General features: G+C 47.2%; 1 long non-coding RNA gene across 1 annotated transcript; it reads left to right on the top strand.

Annotated features, from left to right (window-relative positions):
- The first annotated feature begins 23,641 nt into the window (after nucleotides 1-23,641).
- LOC112344791 lies at nucleotides 23,642-23,923 on the top strand. Its single transcript, XR_002991826.1, has 3 exons — nucleotides 23,642-23,741; nucleotides 23,793-23,864; nucleotides 23,914-23,923. It is a non-coding gene; the product is annotated as an uncharacterized LOC112344791 (long non-coding RNA).
- Nucleotides 23,924-23,993: the final 70 nt, after the last annotated feature.

Raw genomic sequence — 23,993 nt, 5'->3', positions numbered from 1 at the left:
ATAGTTCAAGGGATTCTTGACCATCCTTTGTTCTAAGTTATAGATCTTGGTTGCACAGACGTTATTCTTGGAGAGGAATGATTTTATGACAGGAAGCTAGGGATTGATTGGGAGCGTAATGTTTTGCATATCAAAGTTGGTGGCACTGTGAAAGAGATTGTTGGGATAGACAATAATGATACTCCATTGATTAACACTTTGGAGTTACTAACATGCACACATAAGATAGCTGATTCTGTGGTGTACCTGTTTCTTTCTAATATAATCATATCTGATTTGGAGTACATTTGTGGGCATAGGGCTTGGATGGATTCCATTCAGGAGGAGTTCCATAACGTATTTCCGGATGAGTTGCCTAATGGTTTACCTCTCAACTGTGAAATTCAGCATGAAATTGACTTAGTACCTAAAGCTACTCCTTATCCACAACAACCGACTCATACTAGTCTTGCTGAAGATGAGGAGATTAATAGGTAACTTGTTGAATACCTGTGGAAAGGTGTAAGGAACCGACTCCCCGAGATGTCGTAGGCTAAAGGATCCCCGAGAGCATGACCGAAATGACAAAAAGTTCATCGGATGGGATCGAGTCGAAGATCGAGTCCAAGACCGACTCTGAGACCGAGTTCGAGATAGAGTCCGGAATCGAGCCGAGGCCGAATCGGAGACCGAGTTCGAGTCCGAGTTCGAGACCGAGTTTGAGGCAGAGTCCGAGATCCAAATCGGGTCTGAGACTGAGTCCGAGATCGAGTCCGAAGTCGGGGCCAAAATCGGGTCCAAGATCGAGTCCGAAATCGAGTCCGAAACCGAATCCGAAGTCGGGTCCGAGATCGAGTCTAAGATCGATTCTAAGACTAAATCCAAATACTAATATAGCTCAAGGGGTGAAAGCCCAAAGCGTGCGTCTCCCGGGGGGGGGGGGGCTGCAGGGGGTTCCAAAAGTATAGTAGGGATAGTAAGCTCTATTTCGTTAAAGTGGGATTTATTCAGTAAAATGGGACTAGGTACAAATTTTCAAGTATTTGAAAATGACGTGAAATTATATGTTTTTGGTCCAGGGGCTAGACATATCTGGGGCATGGTGACTAGCGCGGTGACTTTGTGTCCAGACTGAGTCCATCTGGTTGTATAATAAATCTCATTGTTAAGGTGAACAAACCGAATCTGAAGCTAAAGAAGAGCGATGGCATGCGCGCACACACTATTTGTTTGTTCATTGAGCATGTGGTGAGCTTTCCAAGATGAACGTCATTCCTATTAGCCAGACATATAACTTAATGGTGAGAACATTTAGATATTATTCAATGTTATCTTTTTCTAACGAATCTAATTGTGAAGGTGTAGCAAGAGGCATTGCTAGTCTGGAGAAGTCATTTAACTCATTTGACCCTTAGTGTATTTTCATGAAACTAAATAACATTCATATTATTAAGGAATTTCTCTAGTACCTTTTTTTTACGACATAGAGGCTTGCATTTCTTTCAAAGGTGATTTAGTAAAAGGCCTGAGGGCACATGCCATTCTATTTCTCAGACTGGTATTAAGATATACTAGTGCAAAGGGCCACATGCCATCACGCCTCCTCTGATTCAGATTCGGATTGTTCACCTTGAAATAAAATACATTAGAAACTTAGTAAAGGAATATTAATGAATCTCACCTTGAACCCGAGTTATGAATGCTCTTGCTGCATCTCTTGCATGGTCTGGCAAGGTGATGGTGGCACTCTGCTTCCGCATCCAACCATGCACAACATTATCCACCGATATGCTCATGCTGGGATCCCTTGGATTCAGCACCCATCTCTTTTCTAGGCAATCCTTCGTATATCCGGAACTTGGCTTGAACCACTCCACAGTTACATTGAAGGAGTTAGTTTCCGCGTCCTCCTCTACATCAGTGATGCAGCGCCCCACCCATATCATTTGTTTTTTATTACTGGGTCTGACAAGCACGACCATTCCTTTGCAGACCTGTACTGGATTGAATGCTGAATCCGGCTTCTTGTTCCTCGGCCCACAATAGTGATCCTCAACATCGTTATCTGTCACTGCATTTCTAGAGGACATTGTTCCGCTACTATCTGGTGCTCTGGGTTCTGGCCAAAAGGACTCTTCCAATTCTTCATATACAACCGGCCCATTTTGGATAGCAGATATAATCTTTTCCCAGTATTCGAGCAAAGGCTTGCACCTCTTAAAATAGGATTCTCCACCAAACACCAACCCCCTCTTCCAGAAGGCAATATGCTATCTAATCCCGGCCACTATACTTTCCTGGTCTTTGAGTCCATCCGGGTGCATCGGCCGTGGGGAACCCTGAGGAATCATAAGTTCCCCAGTTATGGGATCTCTCTTGAAGAGTTCAATGCCATCCACTGGCAGCCACACTGTGTCCCATTCTCTCATCTTGTACCTCATCACTGGAGCACCGTCACGCATGCTGAAATGAAACTGAAGAGGCTTGGAGTGGCCAATCAGCGTTTCGGATCCGTCCCTGATGTAGCCTCTTACAAACCCCTTAAAGTCTGGAACCTCTGTCACAAGTGCAGCTTCAACAGTGCCTTTGATGCAATTTTGGAATTCATCGTAGAGTTGTGGGAGGGTGAGGACATTGGATCGCCGGAGGGACTCTGCCAGGTGACTGAACATGGCATCGACGTCTTCATGAGTGTGCCCAACCATGAGAAAGCCAAGTGTAACCGTTTCAAATATGCCTTTGGCAACAAGCATTTCCAAGTACGCGAAGACGTACATGTTTTTGTTCTCACTGCCAGCATTGTCTGTTTGGAGCAGAAGATGGGGTGGAAGGCCACATCGGCCGCAAGAACTTCCTTGACATTCTGCTTCGTTTGGATGAGGCTGTGCATTCACCGGGCGACCAGCCTCGTCGGAATGGCATGAGGCCTCACGTGATAACCCTACAATCTAACGGCCAACATATTCACTGGGATGGCATGGGGCCCCACGCGATACTGCAAGCCTTTGCTCCTCCTCCAGCTGAACCCTGTATGGTTCGATCGACAAGGGCCTTATGCAAGGGTTGGCCGTTCAGCTCAGTCTGCGCACTTTGCAGAGACCTTAAGTGTTTTGCTAGGGACACAATCATCATGTTTGCACCCCCGCCACCCCATAGAGGTACAAAGAAGTTCCCATAGTTCTGGGCACCATGCCCATGAGCGATTATGCCAAACAGAGACACAGGCAGCTGCATGGATGAAGAGATTGCCTTGGGGGCAGGATTGAGTCGAGGTAAGCACGTCTTTTTCTGGTCCATTTTGTCGTGGATGATGCAGAGGTAAGAGTCAGGTCTCTCCATGGAGAGAATCCTGTTATGATAATATGCAGTCCTGCAGCTTCTCTGCTCGATGTTGTGGTCGAGCCGCTTTCTAACCAACGTCTCTCGCTCTTGAGCGTTGCAAGAATTCTTCGACAAAGCCATTTTGATAGCAGTGCATTCGTCACACTTTGAAAAGCTGGAGTACTTTCCTATACTCACATCCCTGAACCTGTTGCTCCACAATCTACTAAATCTAGATTGGCTCAGCTTCCTGTAGCCATTACTCTAGAGTTCCCGATTCACATCTTCCAATATGGGCCCCTTGGTATACATGGAAGGGAGAACTTGTTGGGTGTCTCGTGTTCCATCTTCCAAGAGGCGGGTTTTATGTGGTTGCTGCTCGCTACATGTCTCGACAAACCTCTTGAAGATTGCCTCTCCATATACAACATGACCCCTGGTTTTGTGCGTACCGTCGTTCCTATGGACTGCCTGTTGAACCCTTTGTTCCTCGAACTCAGTTTTGATTCTGTAGAATGTGCTTCGAGGGACTCCATAAATGATTCTCCATGCCTTCATGCAGACCAAACCCCTCTGGAAGACCATGCCCCCCACCTGATGTTCTGAAGCATCAACAGATGACCGTAATGCCTCATACACAAAATTGCGAGCTGCCTTCCAGGACAATGTCTTGTATCTTGCTCTCTCCTCTTCAATAGCATCCCAATCAGCATGTTGACAGCACCTCCTCTTGCAACAAGCAACTGTCGAGACCATTCGAACCTCCATCGCCATTTTCTGCCTTTTCGGTTCGTTGCTCAAATCCCTTTGGCTGCGCTGTAGGAAGGTGTACTTTCTTTTCCCATGAAGAGATGTTCTGTCATCAGTTGTAGTGGTGTTTGATTGTGAATCCTTCACATTCTCAAACACTAAATGCCTCAATTTCCACCGCACAATGCTTCCAATAGTCAGACTGTTTTCTTCTGTGTCAACAACCTCTAAAATCGCAACTCCAATATCATCCCAGCCCAATTCTTGATTAGCAACCGCATCTCTTGGATCGACAACTGTGGCTAAGCCCTCAGCTACCACCTCCCCCTCGGGGTTGTTTAGAAACACCTTTGCCTGAATCCATGTAGCACGGTTCTTAAGATCCACGGAGGGAACATGCATCGCACTTGCGCTGTCCCTAACATCTGCTTTCTTCTGCAGATTTTTCAAGGCAACAACAACATTTACCCCGACGACCATCTCTCCTCGTTCAATAGCGACCACATTCCCATCGAAGACAATCTCTACTGATACAGCAGCATTGCCTTCCCCAAACCTTTGACAGTGTATAACAAAGTTCCCATCCATAGACACAAGGGTCCCTTTTGCAACTCTCTTCCCACCATTCAAAATGTAAACCTTTTCCCCAACCCTGAAGGCCATTTTGAAAGTGCAGAAAAGAAGTTAAGACCATACAAAAAATGATTGGAGAATGGCCTAAATCATAACATACCAAATAGCATGAGGCCACATGCCATTATTCAAACATGCTATTGACACCCACGTGAAATTTCGCATTCACAAAATTGGCATGAGCCCTCATGCCATTAGTGGTACCACTAATGGCATGAGGCCTCACGCTATATTTGGCCCCTGCTAGCCTGTTGCTATATTACTTTTGCCTTGTTGCAACTGTATATATTTTTGTGTGCGTGACTAGTCACCCATACAAAAATATATACAGTTGCAGCAAGGCAAAAGGAATATGGCAATAGGCTAATAGGGGCCAAAAATGGCATGAGGCCTCATGCCATCTTGATATACACACAGCTGCAGGCAAGTAAAAACATACATGACAATACGCTAGCCATGAAATTGCAAGGGCCCAAGATGGCATGTGGCCTCATGCCATTTCTAAATGTGGTCCTAAACCATTCCATGGTGAACATACCAGGAAGCACAAGTGCTGAATATCAAGAGGAAGCGGTAGCCACACCAAAGACAGTGCCGCTCGCAACACCGCAACTACTCGTAGCGCCGCTCGCAACACCGCAACTGCTCGTAGCGCCGCTCGCACAAACTGCCACTCGCATAAACTGCCGCTCGCAATGGCGCTCGCAATGCCGCAACCGCTTGTAGACGCATAAACCACAGCTCACAACGCCGCTTAGACAAGCAGCGCTCACTGCGCTCAGCGGAACCAAGAACACGGCGCACAAAAATGATAGACCTAGGAATGAGTTCGAGAATTCAAAAATAACACACGCTTGAACGTCACATCAAATCCTCTGACAAACCAGATCTTATGATTCCTCTGACAAATTTCAAACTGAGTAGCTTCTAGACTTTGCTGTCGGAGGTTAAACTTTGTCACATCATGTCCTTGCCTCGATCCAGCTGTGCCATGTCAGTGATCCGCGCCAAGATTATTCGCCGTGTAAAGGAATAATTATGTTGTGTGTGTACGTCCATTTATGGCAATATAAGGCCACACGCCATTCAAAGAATAATGCTAGTCAAGCATTTTTTGGTGCATTTTTGGGTTCAAAATTGCATGAGCCCACACGCTATAAAGTTTACCTGTACCAAAAATAGAAACAGCTTTATTTACTTGGGAATTTAAGTGGTTAAGGCATTTTTAAACTTACAAACACATGCCCTACTTACATTCATTTGGTTGCTTAAAATTCAAAAATATTATAAACCTTTCTTTTTGCATTTTCAATGTTTTCAATTATGGTTTTTGATTTTTGCAGGACCAGCCTAGTAATCTATTTGCATCCCGTCATGTTTATAGCTAGCTTTCGTTTGTCCCCTTCGCTGGCCTGAGATACATCTGCTCGGAATCTGCCTCTTACAGCATTTGCCCAGAAAGGGCATCTTTCTTCACGCAGCATTTGCCACATGTTTAGGGTTAGGGTTTAGGGTTTAGGGTTTAGCAATTCAGTAGCTTGATAAACATGCAAATACAGAACTTGATGCAAAATCCTTTGATATGTCACAATGCCTCTAGGACTATAAACACATTTCAATAGAGAGGGTCCTTTCATTTCATAACTCCTTACGTAGATCTTGGTGAAACCAGAGTTAGTGAAGTTGGTTTCTTGTGATCCCGCATCTGATTGTGATGTCCCTTTGCAGTGTCGATGGAAAGGTCAATGCACACCAAACTGTAGAATCTTGGAGCAAAATAACGGTCGGATCTATGGCAAATGCCCCTGAAACATTGTAAGGCTCGTGTGGTCTCATGTGGTGTCCGATCGAGATGCTTCTTTGCAGGGTCATCAAGAAGGACATTGTATACTATTCTGTAAAATCTAGTTGCAATCTAACGGTTGGATCTCCAGGAAACTCAAAACAATCTCGCACATGTCAGAATATTCTAGGAATATACTCCTATGTGCTCCTGAAAATGGCATGCGGCCCCACGCCATTCAAGAGATAACACCAGATGACGCCGAGCATTTTTTGGTGCATTTTTTGGGATCAAAATTGCATGAGCCCACACGCTTGAACGTCATATCAAATCCTCTGACAATTTATTTAGCTGAACATCTGGCATTTTTGGAAATACAAGATGCTTTGGAATATCCAATCATGCATGGTATAAATATAGCGAGGGTATTAAATGATATCCCAATCATGATCTTTCTTTTGGATTTCGCGTGCATGCAGTCCGAGGAATGATGACGTTGCGGATTTCTTTTGGATTTCACGCATGCGCGCGCCGATCCAGAAATTAATGGTGGCGCCCAAGTCCGAGGAATGATGACATGGCGGGATTACCAACCGTCGTGACATTTCGCGCGTGTGAGGTTAGGTTTTGCATTTTGCTTCGTACTCGCGCTCGCATCGCGCTCCCACTCGCACTCCCACTTCTCTACAGGTTTCTCGTGTGCATCGGCGTCCACTCGCGCTTGCATCACACTCGCACTCGCATTGCGCTCGTGTGCATCGGCGTCCACTTCAAGACACACCCAGTTTGTAACTTCGCCGCCAACTCCGCCGCCCACTCCGCCACCCACACGCAGCTCACTTGGCGTCCCAGGAGATTTCAGCGCCACTCTCCAACTGTAAGTGGCAGAGTAGCCTTGCTGCTACGATCCGCTGCACACACAGTGCACATTCGCCAGCGAGTCCGGTTGTCACGCCTCCATTCGGCTTCAAATGGTAAGTCTTTTAGGCCAAATAGAAAATGGCATGAGGCCACATGCCATTCAGTAGCAACATTGGCATGCACCGACTGGGCTCTCGAGTGCAGTCCGGTTACAGATGGCGTGTAGCCTCACGCCATCTTAGGATGCAGCCTCAAGACATCTGATGCAGTGGTGAATGGCGTGTGGCCTCACGTTATTTCCAGCTACTAGCTTTTCATCTGTCAGCTCTAATTGTTGTGCATTTCTGAACAGGCGAGGAATTGCGTTCTTCTTCCAGCCACTATCAATGTGGATGCAGAGAAGGGGGAGGAGCTCACCAGTTGGACTTTCGGGATGGAAGGCGAGGATCTGAGGCTGTACAACACAGATGGTGGGAGAAAAGAATGCATGGGGATCCTCATCCAAGTGACAGACACTCCATGTAGTTCCATGCAAGAATATGGACTGGCACTTGTGGTAGAGACAGCGTCTGCCTTCAAGATCCACCTTGCACATCCTAGCGGCTTCCCGGAGGGGGGCAGCGGCTATGAGGAATTCCTAGAGGGAGCTAGGGAGAGGTTGTCCAGGAGGCCCACAATTTCAAAGACGCTACGGGTCTATGAAGATCACATGGAATCCACGGACCTCACCTACGGCGATGTTCAAAAACTATATTCCAACATTGAGCCGTTGAGAGTGACTCCAGTTCGCGAAGCAAAGGGGAAGGGGGTCGATCTGGAAACTACCTCGAAGCAGAAAAGGGTGGTCAAGCTCAAGCTGACGTCCGACTCTCCTGCTCCAAAAAAGAAGCTACTCAGTGATGCCATTGCCTCGGGTTCGAACACTACACCCACCAAAAAGAAGAGCCGCAAAGAGCAGAAAGAGCAAGAAGAGGCAGCAAAAATCGTCGCAGATAATAGTACTTGTTACTATTCCAACAAAGTATATACAATCGACGTGAGCCGTATCGACATCCAAAGCAAATACAACCACAGGCTAGTATCTGATGAGTGGGTGGAGAAATTGAAGCAGAAGATGCTGGCAAGTCCAGTAACACTCGACATCGCAGACGTGATCCCCTACTACCGAACAATGAAGGGCGAGACGAGGTTTCCAGACTTGAATAATAGGAAGGTGTTGGACGATCAGAACATCCGGTTCTATGCCGTCTCCGGGCAGCATTCTAGCTTGGCGATGCAAGAGATAGTTGTGGATATTATGGTGGGCGAGGAGGTGAACAAAGTCTTCAAGACAAGAGTTGTCCGCCTGATAAAAGGCAACTCGCCCCTCCGATCTATCATATACATCTCCCACGCGCAGAATGTCAAGCAAGAAACGTGTTACAAATCGGGTCTGCACGAGACATTGGCACGAACACGGAAGCTCTGGGTTCAACTGAAGAAGCCACAAAAACCAGGACAAGGACGTGCACTAGCAACTAGCGCCTGGCAGGTAAGCCTCGTTGCATGTGACATAGCATGTGGCCTCACGCCATTTCCATTGCAGGAATTCTCGAGTCTTCTCTCGAAAACACTAGGGGTCAATGACACACTCAGCATCTATAACATTCTACTCGCGACAAAAGTTGTTTTTGACAAATGGGTAGATGTGCTGAGGAGGTACCATGACGGGGAGTTGCCAAACTCAATTGGTGTGGCGGACGGCCGGAAGCCCAATGATTTGAAGCTCAACGCCTTGCGTTTCTCGCGGTCTCTAGACGACGACGACCTTCTAACAGTGGCTAATGCTCTTCTACGTGGTGAGGTAGTCTTCAACAAGACCAAAATGACTCCCGGCCATATTGTGACATACGAGGACTTGTGCACGACTCTGAGAGCTCGTGCGCTATTGAAGGATTGGATCTTCGAGCAAGTGGCCATGGAGAGGGTGAGCATCGACACCACGCAAGAGATGATGGAAGCGCTGGAGTTGTCAAATGAAGACATCGACGAGTACGTGAAGGGGGCCCCCAAGTTCATCGATCTGCTGCGGGATGCCACGAAAAGTAAAGCTGAGAAGTTGGATCAGTATCCAAATTTCATTAAGATTGATGTCGACCGCCAGCTTCAGAAACAGCTCGACCCCGCAGCAGAGGCCTATCGAGAACCTTACCGGGTATACTTGAATTCAGATGAGGATCAAAGGTGGAGGAGCATCGTTTCCCGCGGAGATGAGCAGGTCAAGAACATCTTTTGTGTGATGGACTTCACAAACGAGGAGATCACTCATGCAGACGAAGTCAGCTCCATCATTAACTTAATGGTGGGACTTGCGGAGGTGGAATCTTCAGTCCACTATATGATCTACGACTCTGAATCCTATCACAAGTTCTGGAAGGCCTTGAACGAGGTGAAGGCTCGGTTGAAAGGCAAGGAGATGCGGGAGATCCATGGGATAATGGCTAAGAAGAAGATACCGATGAATGTCCGCAACTTTCTCACTCGCCCTTGTTATTGGTCCTGCAGCAGAGTGGGACTGGAGTGACTTCCCAGCTTCGTTCGACAAGGCCAATCGAATTGATCTGAGGGAGGTCAATTTACCCGTGCCTGAGGAACTGAAGACGGCTATGGAGCTTTCGAATCCAAAGAAAGCTCCAGGTGCAGCATGGGAAATGCTTAGCTGGGTCTTCAACGCAATAGCGGGTGGGTCACCTGCTTCCGACTCCAAGGGCAAATGCGTTGTCGAGTACAACTGCGGCGGACTATTCTTTCGAGCCGCACTACTCAAGGGTGTCCCGTGTGTTGCGGTGACAAACTCCATTGAAGAGGTGACTTCAATGGAGCATATAATTACAGTTGCCAAAGAAAAACAGTATCTTCTTTGCGAACCTGGTGAGTACACACTTTAAGTTTAAATGTTATCTCACAAGCTCTGTATGCAGGAGCGTGGCCACCCCCAGATGCTGAAACGGCGTTAACAGCTACTGTTGAAGATACCCATGTTGGGCCGAGCTCACAACCTGCACAAGGTAAGGTCACGTGAGGCCTCACGCCATTTTGATTATAGATCGTTGTGAATATTCAGACACGAGGACTGAAAAGCGCACTGGTGGCGCATCGAAGAAGGACAAATAGACAAGCAATAGGAAAAAAGGAGGTACAAATTATATTTGCAATGGCGTGTGGTCTCATGCCATTCCTTGCAGGAGAAACTTCTTCAAAGGCAAAACAGGCAAGCACCAGCCAAGCTCAAACTGACAGTGGTCATAAAAAGCGAAAGCACGTTGGACAGTCGTCGAGATCAGAGGCGTTTGATTCGAAAAGGAAGAAGGGCAACGAAAAGATGATAGGTAATGCCTCGCGGTTATGGCGTGTGTGCTCATGCCATTCATTGCAGATCAAGGGCTGAGTGAAAGCAGGCAGTCACCACCTCATGACTCAGATTCCTATGGCGGACTCCCCTTCCCCAATCTTAATGGAGAGGTACAATGGATGAGGGAAGCTTTTCAAGTCAGGGCCACGTTTTTCTCATCTTGTCGTCTTCGAAGGGTGCAAGAACGTGCAGAAACCATGTTAAGACAGTCGGGTGAGGATACGGTCCTAGGTCACGCACTAAAACAGGCTATGGATGTCTTGTATTTTGAGATGGAGACTCGGCCAGATGATTTTCCCAAGATGGTCCTAGAAGAACAAGCCATCCAGCTTGAGCAGCCTATGGAAGAAATGCAGGAGGGGGATGAGGAGCCAGAGAAAGATAATAAGCAGGAAGAGCAGAAGGACGAAGAGGAGGACAAAGAAGAGGAGGACGAAGAAGAGGAGGACGAAGAGGACTTGGATGGTCCTCACAATGGTGACGATCACAATAACGACGACAACGATGATGACGACGATGGCCAGCCTGAGGTGGCCAAAGAGCAGCGGAGGAAGGTCATACAAGACAAACCATCAGGTAAATAATAGTACATCCATTCCTAACCTTTTACCATTTCTAACATTGTCCATGTAGGTCGCAGAGCAAATGGTAAGTAGAGATTATTCAGTTGAATTTACAAACTTTAGCCTTTAGTGTCGAGGAAGGATAGTGCCAAGCAAGGGTCGAAACGTATGTCCAATCCTTCAGAATCAGCAGTGCGCCCAAGTGATATCGGTCCTAGTTCCTTAATAGCAGTTGATGGTAAATACAGTATAGTCGATTCAATGTGCTAATGAGTTTGTTTTTAGTAGCACGGGAGGATACCATCTCAATCGAAGGGAGATATTTGGACATGCATATGGATCCGCCAGTGGACTCTACTTGGCTGCAAGAGTCATCAGAGCTGGTGGAGGCTACTATCCATATCAACGCCAAGCAAGCTGACCACGCTCCACTTGATGCTGCCCATACCACTGAGTCAATCTTGTCCACGTATCCAACTGACGGTGACCAGGCGCCATTGGACCCACATGAGGCCGCCCCAGCCGCCGAGCCGGTCGTATCCTCATTTCCAACGGACTCAACGTGTGCCCAATCGTCTGACTATGCGCCGTTGGAACCTCCCTACACCGCCCCTGCTGCCTGTTCGGTCATGTCCACTTTGCCAACGGAGGCACCAGCTGAAATGGCGTGTGATCACACGCCATCGGAACCACCCCATGCCACTGTTGAGCCAGTTGTACCAGAGTCTACAGCTGAAATGGCATGTGCCCACACGTCATCGGATGCGATTGACCCCACATTGCAGAGGAGAGTATTTCCGCCCTTCACGTTTCCTCGACCAAAACCCTCTCAACGACCATCGGGAGCAACATTCGCTAATATTGTAGATGGTAAAATTGACTTGTACCATTTTTTATGCTGACGCATTTCATTTCAGAGTCACGGTGAAGGTACTGTATCATTTTTGATCTGAACGGTGTCCTTTTCTCCCATGAGCGTGGCTCGTCCTCGAATGTCATTGCACCCTCCAAAGCCTGCGGTCGCAAGTTGGTCAAAAGAGACAGATTCACATTAATCACACGGGAGAAACTGCGAGATCTAATAATGACCATGCGACACTTAAAACAGAGGGCCGGGTTCAATTTGCAATTGGGAGTTTGGACATCCATGATGCGCCACAATGCATTAACGTTGCTACAGATGATGCACGATCAGACGTGAGTAATATTACCATTTGACTTTCTCCTAACGCAGGAGGATTGCTTGACTATGGTCCATGTGAGGGGTAGCAAGCCCATCTTCGTCAAGCCAGAGGCTGTAGTGATGAACCGGACTGCTAGCTCAAGTGAAATCCTCATCATCGATGACTCGCCGATTAAAACTGCAGCGAACACGCACACATATGCAGTGCACCCCATCTCTTGCAGTATGGAAACTAGGGAGAAGAAACCGTATGTTCTGGGGGACGTTGCAAAACGGCTTGGAGCGATGGTGATAGAGAACCGGCCAGTCCAGGAGGTGGCTGCAGAAATCAACCAAATGGCAGATGGAACGGTATATCAGAAGCCATTTGATCGGACAGACACCAGTCATCATTTATGGCATGTATATTGTCTAGCCAAGCACTATCCGCATCTCCATAATCTACTCAACCGGATGGGTTCTTCGACCACTGAACATGAGTGTGGACGTATTAGAGAAGAGATGGCATTACTATTGGGTTTAAATCTTGATAGTGTGGAGAGTGATGAAATTCCAAGATTATTGTATAGGCGTTGGAGGCAAAAAATAACAGTCTGAGATGGCATGTATTTATTTAAAACTGTAACTTATTATGGCATGGGGTTCCATGCCATTGTATTAATATTAAAAGACAATTCTTTGAGAGGATTTGCATTATACTAGAAGTGTTACAGCATGTTATTGGAAGTCTACGAAGTTGTTTTATTAATAATGGGAAAGTAAAGATTGAATGGGGACTTGGGCTCCACCTAGACTCGGAGCAACTGAGCCAATATTAAAAGGATGGAAAGAAATTGGACGACGATGACAAGGAGAAGAGAGAGGTGAAGCAGTGGCAGGGGGAGGAGAAGTGATTGAGTAGACATTTCCTTGTTTAAAATAAAATGGCATGTGCCTCAATGCAGTTGAATTTTGTTATATTTATATACTATATAAAGGTTTAGAAACCTTATTTTACAAGTGGGATAATGACAATTCCCACTTTAACGAAATAGAGCTTTAGTGAGGTCTAGGAACCAGTCTTGAAGGAACTCTCTAGTGGTGCTTCCAAACTGACTTGAGGTTGAGACTGGGGCCGAGGGGCCTTGGGTGGAGTGAGCATGGGCTTGGGTGGTGCCGGAGGGGCTACCCAGGGAAGTGCTCAAGAGCAGCTCCCACTCCCGAAAGGGAAACCGACTGCAGTGCTCCCTACTCATGTGGAGTGGTGCCCCACTTGAGTACCTTATGGCTCATTAGTCCTCGCCCTTCCTAGGGGCTTGGGCCTTCCCTTCGGGATAGAAGTGGGGGGGTAGAGGTACCCATACCGGGCCGTTAGGCCACGGTGTTTCGCCCCGACGTCCCAAAGCAAGTGCTGCACCCAAGGCTTGGGATTTAGAGGGTCCCATGATCAAGTCTTGTGGTACCAAGGGGTGTTAGGACCTTGGAGGCTTGGTGTGCTTGGCTGCTTGTGCCTGCGGGGAGTGTAGCCGAACCTTAAGTCCAGTCTAACCCGGGGAGGGGGATTGGGAGAGATTTGGGAATCCGTGGATGGATGGCTAACACTCCGTTGCTTGTGCAGTGAATAGCTGAAACCAAGTAGGACCAAGTAGGAGCTGGTACCATAGGCGAGAACCTTGGCGAGGGAACTTAGCACAAGCCAAGGCAGTGTCGGTTGGATAGACGAGGTAAGCTGGCAAATTGGAAAGGAAAAATTTGTGGCTTACAATTTGGTATCGGAGCGTTTTCCTCAGTTCTAGCGAAGGATAGAGGCGGATTGCTGGGAGATGGCAAAGGCGGGGCGTAAGCGAACCCAGGTAGAGACGGAACCTCCGCCAGAGCTGGAGCCTCCGGTCGAACAAGAGGCTATGGATGAGGAATCCTTGCATGAGGAGGACTCCAGTGAGGCAACTTCCAAACAGGAGTCCGGTGGTGAGGTTCGGTCGTCCAAGGCTCGATTGGACGTTCTAGAAGGACAATTGGCACAGACCAATGCCCTGCTAGAGACTCTTATACGCAAGCTAAAGCGTGATGAGAAGCGGAAGAAAAAGCGAAAGACTGCGGATGCTGGTAGCGCAGAAGGTGCGGACCCTTCGGCAGGGATTGAGGCAAAACCAGACAAGGTCGAACAGACCGAAGTGGAATCAGTCCCTCAGGCAGTTCCCAAGTACAAACCAAAGCCCCCACCGGTCTTCAAGGGAGTGAATGACTTTAAGGTGGTGGAAGATTGGTTTTACGATATGGAGGACTACTTCTGAGCGTTGCAGTTACCGAGCTCGGAGAAGGTCCCATGTGCAAAACCATACTTGGCAGATAATGCCAAGTTTTGGTGGAGAACGACAGAGGCCAACGAAGGACCGGTGGCCACTTGGGAAATGATGAAGGCGAGGATTTGCGCAACCTATGTTCCTCCGAATGTTACTTTGCATCTAAGGGACGAGCTGAGTAAGCTGAAGCAGACCGGAACCATTCAAGAGTATGTGAATGGGTTTATGGCAAAGAGGATACTTATCACGGACATGGGGGATATGGATGCGTTCCATGCCTTTATATCAGGTTTGCAAACCTGGGCTCGCGGTGAAGTGATGCGGTGGAACCCGACCAACTACAAGGAAGCGTTGGATGCGGCCATCAAGGTGCATTTCAACGATAACCTACGAAAGGGGAACACGACGGGGTCGGGATCCACGTTTAGCAAAGGGGCCAAACCAAGGGGAACGTTTAGCAGAGGGAAATTCAAGAAGAGTTTCTCTAAGAATGAGTCCTCGGGGTTCCGGAAAGGCAAATCCGGTGGCCAGCGAGCGAGTACGTGGGGGAGTCAAATGAAAAGAGACAAACCCACGGATAAGAAGGTCAAGTCGTATAGCAGCGTGGGAAACAACATATGCTACAACTGCGGTGAAGCGGGACACTTTTCAAGGGAATGTCCCTACCCGAAGAAGGCCAGAGCCAATATGGCCATCAAGTTGGGTGAAGTCCAAACTGAGGTATGTGATCTAGTCCCTAACTCAAAGTTACTCATTACGCGAAAAACTTTGGTAGAGAGTCATTCGCGACATCTACTAGCCCTCCGAGGGAAGCTCGGAGGTAGCTTTGTTAAGATCCTTATTAACACGGGTGCTTCGGATAATTTTGTGGATGCAGATATAGTCCGGCAAGCCGGACTAACGGTGCAGTGGCTAGGCGAACCAAGGACTATAGAGTTTGTTCAAGGTAGCCAAAGCACCGATGAGGTACTTCGACAAGCGAGAGTCGAAGTAGAGACATGGAAAGTGGACATGGATTTCACCGTGTTGGACATGGCGGGATTTGACGTGATCTTCGAAATGGACTGGTTCAATCGGTTCGTGGTAGCCTTGCATGGACAAGGTAGAAACCTTGTGGTACTGGCAAATGCCCAAGGGAGAAGATCTAGGGTGGAGGCCCAGGATCTAAAGGTAAGGCAAAGTAAGGCCAAAGAATCTTGCTTAAACCTGGTGTCCACGAGAGGACAACTCACTAAAGGAACTAAGGCAGCATTTTTGTGCTTACTCTTGGTGAAGAGTGACAAAAAGACAGGAACGGAAAAAGTACCTTTAGTGATCCAACAGGTGTTGGACCAATTCCAGGATACCATGCCGGAGGAGTTACCGGCGGGGTTGCCCCCCGCACGACCGATAGAACATAAGATTGAGCTGGTCGAGGGTGCTGAGGCGGTGGTTCGTCCCCCCTATCGTTTGAACGAGAAAGAACTCGAGGAGCTCAAGCGCCAACTAGAGGAGTTGGTGGATAAAGGGTATGTTAGGTTGAGCAAGTCGCCATATGGGGCGCCGGTGTTATTTGTGAAAAAGAAAGATGGATCTATGCGCATGTGCATAAACTACCGGTTGCTCAACAAGTATATAAAGAAGAACAAGTACCCTTTGCCCAGGATTGAGGACCTATTCGATAGGTTGGGAAAAGGCAAAATACTTCTCGAGGATTGACTTAAGGTCAGGATACTACCAGATCAGGGTAGCCGAGGAAGATGTTAAGAAGACAACTTGTCGAACGAGGTATAGGAGCTTTGAGTTTCTGGTGATGCCCTTCGGGCTATGCAATGCGCCGGCAACGTTTTCGGCGCTGATGAACCACATCTTTGTACCCTATCTGGATCACTTCGTGGTCGTCTATATCAACGACATCCTGATCTATAGCGAGACGCTAGAGGAGCATGCCAAACACTTGGCGAAGGTGTTTGAGAAACTAAGGGAACACAAACTGTATGCTAAGGAGAGCAAATGTGACTTTGCTCAACAAGAGGTAAAGTTTCTCGGGCATGTGGTGGGCTAGGACGAGCTCAAGGTGGACCCGGAGAAGGTCCAAGCGATCCAGGAATGGGAGTGACCATCGAATGTACATGAGTTGAGGGCATTCCTGGGGCTATGCAACTACTATCAAAAGTTTATCAGACACTATTTGAGAGTAACCCTGCCCTTAACGGACCAAACAGGAAAAGGGAAGATGGTATGGATAGCGGAATGCAAGGCGGCATTCGTCCACCTCAAAGGGAAGTTGAGGAAGGCTCCCGTATTGGCATTACCAGACTTTGGTAAGGACTTTGAGGTAGAAACGGATGCTTTGAACTTTGTGTTGGGCACAGTTTTGAAGCAAGACAACCATCCGGTAGCGTTCTTCTCGAAGAAGTTGAACAAGGCTCAATGGAAGTGGCCTGCCCACGAGAAGGAATTGTTTGCGGTGGTCAAAGCGCTCAAGGAGTGGCGACACTACCTTGGGAGACACTTCAAGGTTTACATGGACAATGTGGCAACGAAACACTTCTTGTCACAGCCCGACCTGAGAGGGAAACAAGGTCGGTGGGCCAATGCCTTGGCCAAGTTTGATTGCGAGATCCTGTACAAGCCTGGGAAGAGCAACATCGTGGCGGATGCACTAAGTCAAAAAGCGAGCTTGAGGTTGGCGATATCTAGCGCAACAACAACCTTCTGGGATGATGTGCGGACAACATATGAGAACGATGGTCTAGCACAAGAAGTGTTGCTGAGGAATCTAGAGGCACGGGAAGCTCACCAGAGAGGTGAGTTGCCAACAGAAGAGAAAACGGGCTATGCGGAACGCAACGGACTCATATATTACAAGCAAACGAGGGTGTATGTTCCAGAAGGGGAACTAAAGAAGGTAGCCTTAGAAGAGTGTCATGACGGACCTCTTGCGGGACACGGCAGAGTGCCCAAGACGATGGGCTTACTCAAGAGGAATTACCATTGGCCAGATATGGCTAAGGACGTCCAAGACTATGTAAAGACATATCCAACATGTCAGCAGGTAAAAGCCGTGACTAAGGCTAGTGGGGGCTTGTTGCAAAGCATCCCAATTCCAGATCGTCCGTGGAAATGTCTTACAATGGACTTCATCACGGGACCTCCCCCAAGCGAGGGGTTTGATGTGATATTCGTGGTGGTGGACCGATTTTAAAAAATGGCACACTTCATACCCACCACAACGGAAGTGGATGCGAAAGGTGTGGCAAAGCTATTCTTCGAACAAGTGGTTCGAGTGCGGGGAAGACCGGAAGAGATTATCTCAAATCGAGATAAGATCTTCACTAGTAGGTTCTGGAGGACTCTCCTAGAACAGTATCGCACCAAGTTGAAATTCAGCACAGCCTATCACCCACAGACAGACGGACAAACGGAAAGGGTGAATAGGCAGCTGGAGGATTATTTGCGATGCTATGTCTCGGGAGACCAGACCGATTGGGTAAGTCATTTGGGACTCGCGGAAATGTGTTATAACAACTCACCACATTTGAGTATCGGGGTGAGTCCATGGGAAGTCACCAATGGGCGAGCTATTGAAGGTCCTGTGGAACTCGGCGTGGCCGAGTATCATGGAGAGTTACCCGCAGTGGAGGCATTCACGGCGGAAAGACTCAGCATTTGGAATCTAGTGAGGGATTCCTTGGAACGGGCTCAACAGAGGCAAACCAAGTATGCGAACCAGAAGCGCCGGGACGTAGAGTTCCAAGCTGGGGAGAAGGTGTGGCTGAACACCAAGAACCTCAGACTACCAAGTGGGATCAGCCGAAAGTTGACCCAAAGGTAAAAATGCATGTATTCCTGTAAATGAATTAATCTTGAGTTCCTTAAGTAGGTTCATGGGGCCTTATGAGATTGAGGCACGAATCGATAAAGTGGCTTACCGACTCCGACTTCCTCAAGAGATGGGGAAGATGCACCCAGTGTTCCACGTGAACTTACTCAAGCCGTACTTTGAGGATCCGCTTCGCAAGGACCAAGTGAGACCTCTACCTGAGGTTATCCAAGGGGAAGAGGAATACGAAGTCGAGGCCATCCTCAATGCGCGCAAGAGCAAGTGACAAGGACCCGAGGTGAGAGAGTTCCATGTGAAGTGGAAAGGATTTCCATACTGCGAAGCAACATTGGAACCGGAGGAGAACCTAGCGAACGTGCGAGATCTAGTGGAGGAATTTCTGCAAGGCAGAACTCTATGTACTTATGCAAAGTTCAATTAAAAATATCAATTTGCAAAGTTGAGCAAGTGGCATATGTTGGGACCCGAAGGCGTGCCGAAGGTAAGCTAATTAGCATGGGTTAGCTAGGTCGACCAGGCGTAGGGCACTACGCCCGACTCCCTGCGGGGATGTCGAATCCATAGACGTATTCTATGGAGGTTGGGTTCGAGTCCCAACCCCCTAGTAAAGCAAGGCTAGGTTCAAGTCCGGACCCTATACTAGGGTGTGGTGAGGTGAGGAGTGTAGGGACACCTATACTCCGTTGTCATAGGCTCTTGGCCGGGGAGGCTAACTTAGGCACACCGCTAAGTGGGGGGATGCCCCCGGAGACATGGTCAACAAGTCGTAGGATAAAAAGAGACGTTCAATGTGGGCATCGAACTTCTTCTATGGGTGGTGGAGTTGTAAGGAACCGACTCCCCGAGATGTCGTAGGCTAAAGGATCCCCGAGAGCATGACAGAAATGACAAAGAGTTCATTGGATGGGACCGAGTCGAAGATCGAGTCCAAGACCGACTCTGAGACCGAGTTCGAGATAGAGTCCGGAATCGAGCCGAGGCCGAATCGGAGATCGAGTTCGAGTCCGAGTTCGAGACCGAGTTCGAGGCAGAGTCCAAGATCCAAATCGGGTCTGAGACCGAGTCCGAGATCGAGTCCGAAGTCAGGGCCGAAATCGGGTCCAAGATCGAGTCCGAAATCGAGTCCGAAACCGAATCCAAAGTCGGGTCCGAGATCGATTCTGAGACTAAGTCCAAATACTAATACAGCTCAAGGGGTGAAAGCACAAAGCGTGCGTCTCCCAGGGGGGGGGGGGGGGGGGGCCTACAGGGGGTTCCAAAAGTATAGTAGGGATAGTGAGGTCCAGGAACCAGTCTTGAAGGAACTCTCCAGTGGTGCTTCCAAACTGACTTGAGGTTGAGACTGGGGCCGAGGGGCCTTGGGTGGGAGTGAGCATGGGCTTGGGTGGTGCCGGAGGGGCCACCCAGGGAAGTGCTCAAGAGCAGCTCCCACTCCCGAAAAGGAAACCGACTGCGGTGCTCCCGGCTCATGTGGAGTGGTGCCCCACTTGAGTACCTTGTGGCTCATTGGTCCTCGCCCTTCCTAGGGGCTTGGGCCTTCCCTTCGGGATAGAAGTGGGGGGGTAGAGGTACCCATACCGGGCCGTTAGGCCATAGTGTTTGACCCCGACGTCCCGAAGCAAGTGCTGCACCCAAGGCTTATGATTTAGAGGGTCCTATGATCAAGTCTTGTGGTACCAAGGGGTGTTAAGAACATGGAGGCTTGGTGTGCTTGGCTGCTTGTGCCTGCGGGGAGTGTAGCCGAACCTTAAGTCCAGTCTAACCCGGGGAGGGGGATTGGGAGAGATTTGGGAATCTGTGGATGGATGGCTAACACTCCGTTGCTCGTGCAGTGAGTAACTAAAACCAAGTAGGACCAAGTAGGAGCTGGTACCATAGGCGAGAACCTTGGCGAGGGAACTTAGCACAAGCTAAGGCAGTGTCGGTTGGATAGACGAGGTAAGCTGGCAAATTGGAAAGGAAAAATTTGTGGCTTACAAAAGGGTGGTTATAGATCAGCAAATCTCCTTGGGATGCTCCAGTGATAATGGTAAAAAAAAAAGATGGTACATGGTGTCTCTACATGAATGACAAGGAATTGAATGATAGGACGGTAAAGAATATGTTCCCAATCCCTCGTATCGATGATTCACTCGATCATCTTTGTGGTGCTTGATATTTTTTGAAAATTGATTTGAGGTAAGGGTATCATTAGATTTGTGTCAAGCCAGGGGATGTTCTGAAAACTACATTTCAGACAAAGGCAACACTACAAGTTTTTGGTGATGCCGTTTGGTTTGACAAATGCTTTTGCAATTTTTTAGAGATTGATGAATCAAGTTTTACAGCCTTATTTGGGAAAGTTTGCAATTGATTATTTTGATGATATATTAGTATTCAGCTTTTCAATGGAGGAACATGAGATGCATGTGTGAAGTGTTTTACAACTTTTGAGGGACAATAAGCTCTACTTGAAGTTATCAAAATGCGAGTTTGTTTTAGAGATTGGATATCTCGGGCATTTGATTTTAGTATATGGAATGAAACTTGATCCCGCAAAGATTCAGGTCATGGTTGATTGGCCTATATCTTTGATAGTGCATGATTTCTATAGTTTCCTTGGTATGGCTGGAGTTTTTCGACGATTTGTAAAGGACTTTTCAAAGATAGCAACCCCTTTGACTAATCTTCTCTAGAACATGTCAAAACATGCTACTATTCATGGTTAGGATGAGAATTGTGAAGTGGTATTTCAATGTTTAAAGATTTTTGATCCTGAAAAGCCTCTTGTGGTTAAGACAAATGCAAGTGACATTGTTATTAGAGCCATATTGCTTCAAGTTGGGCATCATCTTGTGTACATGAGCCATAAGTTTGATGCTACACAACAGAATTAACCTACTTGAGACAAAGAGTTATATGTTGTGATTGCTACTATGAAGGAATGGCAACATTATCTATATAAATCAAACTTCTATATGGATTCAGACCATTAGTTTCTCCAATATTTCAATCAATAAAAGGATCTTTAAGGCCACTTTGCTCATTGGCAAGAGTTCCTGTAGGAAATGTCTGTTAAGATCAAATACAAGCATGAAGGTGATAATAAAGTGGCTGATGCATTATCTAGGATGGTAAATTCTATTTCACTCATAAAGCTATCCAGCAATTTCTTGGATGAGCTTAAAGAGTTTGTGGACTTCGACTCCTTTATCACTGATATTCGTGCAAAGGTTTTGTTGAGGGATGTCTCTACAGATTTAAAAGGTGACAAGTTTGCGTCATTCGAGATACAATATGAAATCCTAGTGAAGAAGGGACATGTAGTGGTTCCTTGTGTTGACAAACTCATCAAATGGATTTTAGTTGAGTGTCATGATATGCCAAATGTTGGGCATCCAAGGGTATTAAGAACATATATGTTAGTGAAGAGGCATTTCTTTTGGCTTGGGATGAAGTTAGATGTTGAAGAATCAGGTATTAAAAGATTTGCTAAGGTCTTTTGTGGGAAACTTGACTCAATAGATAGTATAGGAGAAGTACTTACCTTTGCTTCAGTCTGCTTATAATAACGCTCATCAATCAACTATTGACATATTTCCCTTTATGGTGATGTATGGCTATGAGCCAAGGTCTCGTATAAGTTTGAATTTAGCTTTGATTCAGGTACCTCATACTTGTGATTTCCAAGAGGATATGCAAGACAAACTTGAGTTGACAAAGTTGAACATGAGCCAAGCTCAAGAGTGAAACAAAAGATTAGCTAATGACCATCGTTGTCATCAATAGTACAAAGTTGGTGACAAGATTTTCCTTAAGCTGTCAGATGCACAACGGTCTCTAAAAGGAGGTGGCAATGCTAAGTTGTCTCAACAGTATTGTGGGCCTTGAACAATTTTACAGCATATGGGGGATCTTGCATACACTTTGGACTTGCCAGTTAATTTGAAGATTCATCCAACGTTCTATATGAGCAAGCTTAAAGTATGTTTGCACTCTAGTGATCTCATGGATCAGTGCATCATCTAAGTTCCAAAGATTGATGCAGAGAAGTCTCAAAGATTAGTGAAAAGACAACTAAAGAGCTATTAGTTTAATGGAATGATTATTCTATGGATGAAGTTACATAGGAAATTGAGGATGACATGAAGAGAGTGTTTTTGAATTTTGGTTATGACTTGGATGACATTCATGAGGAAGGGGATAATTGAGTTCTATATCTGTATTACTATATAATTTGAGTCATTTGTTCTATTCTCATTCTCTGGTTTCCATAACCACATTGTCATGTGAAAAAGCTATATTGCTTTTTTTCTTTTGTGGCATTTGTCATGACGTTGGTGTTGCCATTTACACATCTCTTCTCCATGGCCATATTGCTTTAGACTCCCTACATGTGAGGCTTGTTTAGCTTCTTGAGGCTGCCGTATGTGGCTCATGAAGGAGGGGAGAACCATAAGAATATTCTAAGAATAATCTTGGGATTTAAAGTTAAGGGTTGGGAGGTTGGTCTAGGGTTGGAAAGTTTCATGTTACCTCGAGGAACTTTAGCTGCACCACCACCACTACCTCCTCCACCACCACGTGGCAATACTGTTGTGCCACCTCCACCGCCACCACCTCCTCTTCCACAAGCTGCAAGGCCTCTAGCTCATCACTGCAGCCACCGCTGCCTCCACTGGGAATGCAAGGCACTCCTCCGCCTCCACCTCCAGGCAATGGTGACTTCACACTGAGAGGAGGCGGCAGTGGCAGTGGAGAAGATCTTACTGCTGATCCGGGAGGAGGTGGCGGTGTACCACCTCCTCCGCCACCTGCATTGGGGAGAGGACGAGGTAGTAGTCCTTTGACACCTTCGCCTCCTGGTGGTCGAAGCCGAGGACAGGTTGCTGGTGCTTTGGGTCTGGCATCTGCTACACCGAAGAAGACCTCTCTGAAGCCATACCACTGGGTAAAGGTTACATGGGCTATGCAGGGCAGTCTATGGGCGGACAGTCAAAAGCAGGAAGAGCAGTCAAGGTGTGTCTTGTGGTCTTTTTCTTTTGTTACATGTGCTCACAATTTTTTGAATTTGACATGAATGAGCTAGGGAGCCTCTTCTCGGCCGCTGTTCTGAATGCTGCTGCGGGTGGTGACAGAGCGGGTGGTCGTCGTGCATCTCTAGTTCCCAAGCAGGAAAAAGTGCTCCTGGTGAGCTGCCTTTTGTAATAGAAGCCGAGGCCTCACTTTTGTTTTATTCAGATTGAACATAGACGAGCGTACAATTGTGAGATAATGCTGACAAAAGTGAAGATGCCACTGCCAGAAGTTGTTGTAAGTGGCTATCTACATTATGCAATGTGGTTTTTACTTGAGCACTCAGAAAGCAATACTATGGGACAGTACTGGATGTAGATCAGGTTGATAATCTGATCAAGTTTTGTCCAACAAAGGAGGAGATGG

The sequence above is a fragment of the Selaginella moellendorffii genome, unplaced genomic scaffold, assembly GCF_000143415.4.
Source record: "Selaginella moellendorffii unplaced genomic scaffold, v1.0 SELMOscaffold_0, whole genome shotgun sequence".
Lineage (NCBI taxonomy): Eukaryota > Viridiplantae > Streptophyta > Lycopodiopsida > Selaginellales > Selaginellaceae > Selaginella > Selaginella moellendorffii.
The sequence above is the reverse complement of the archived record's forward strand: the minus strand, read 5'-3'. Positions and strand labels throughout refer to the sequence as shown.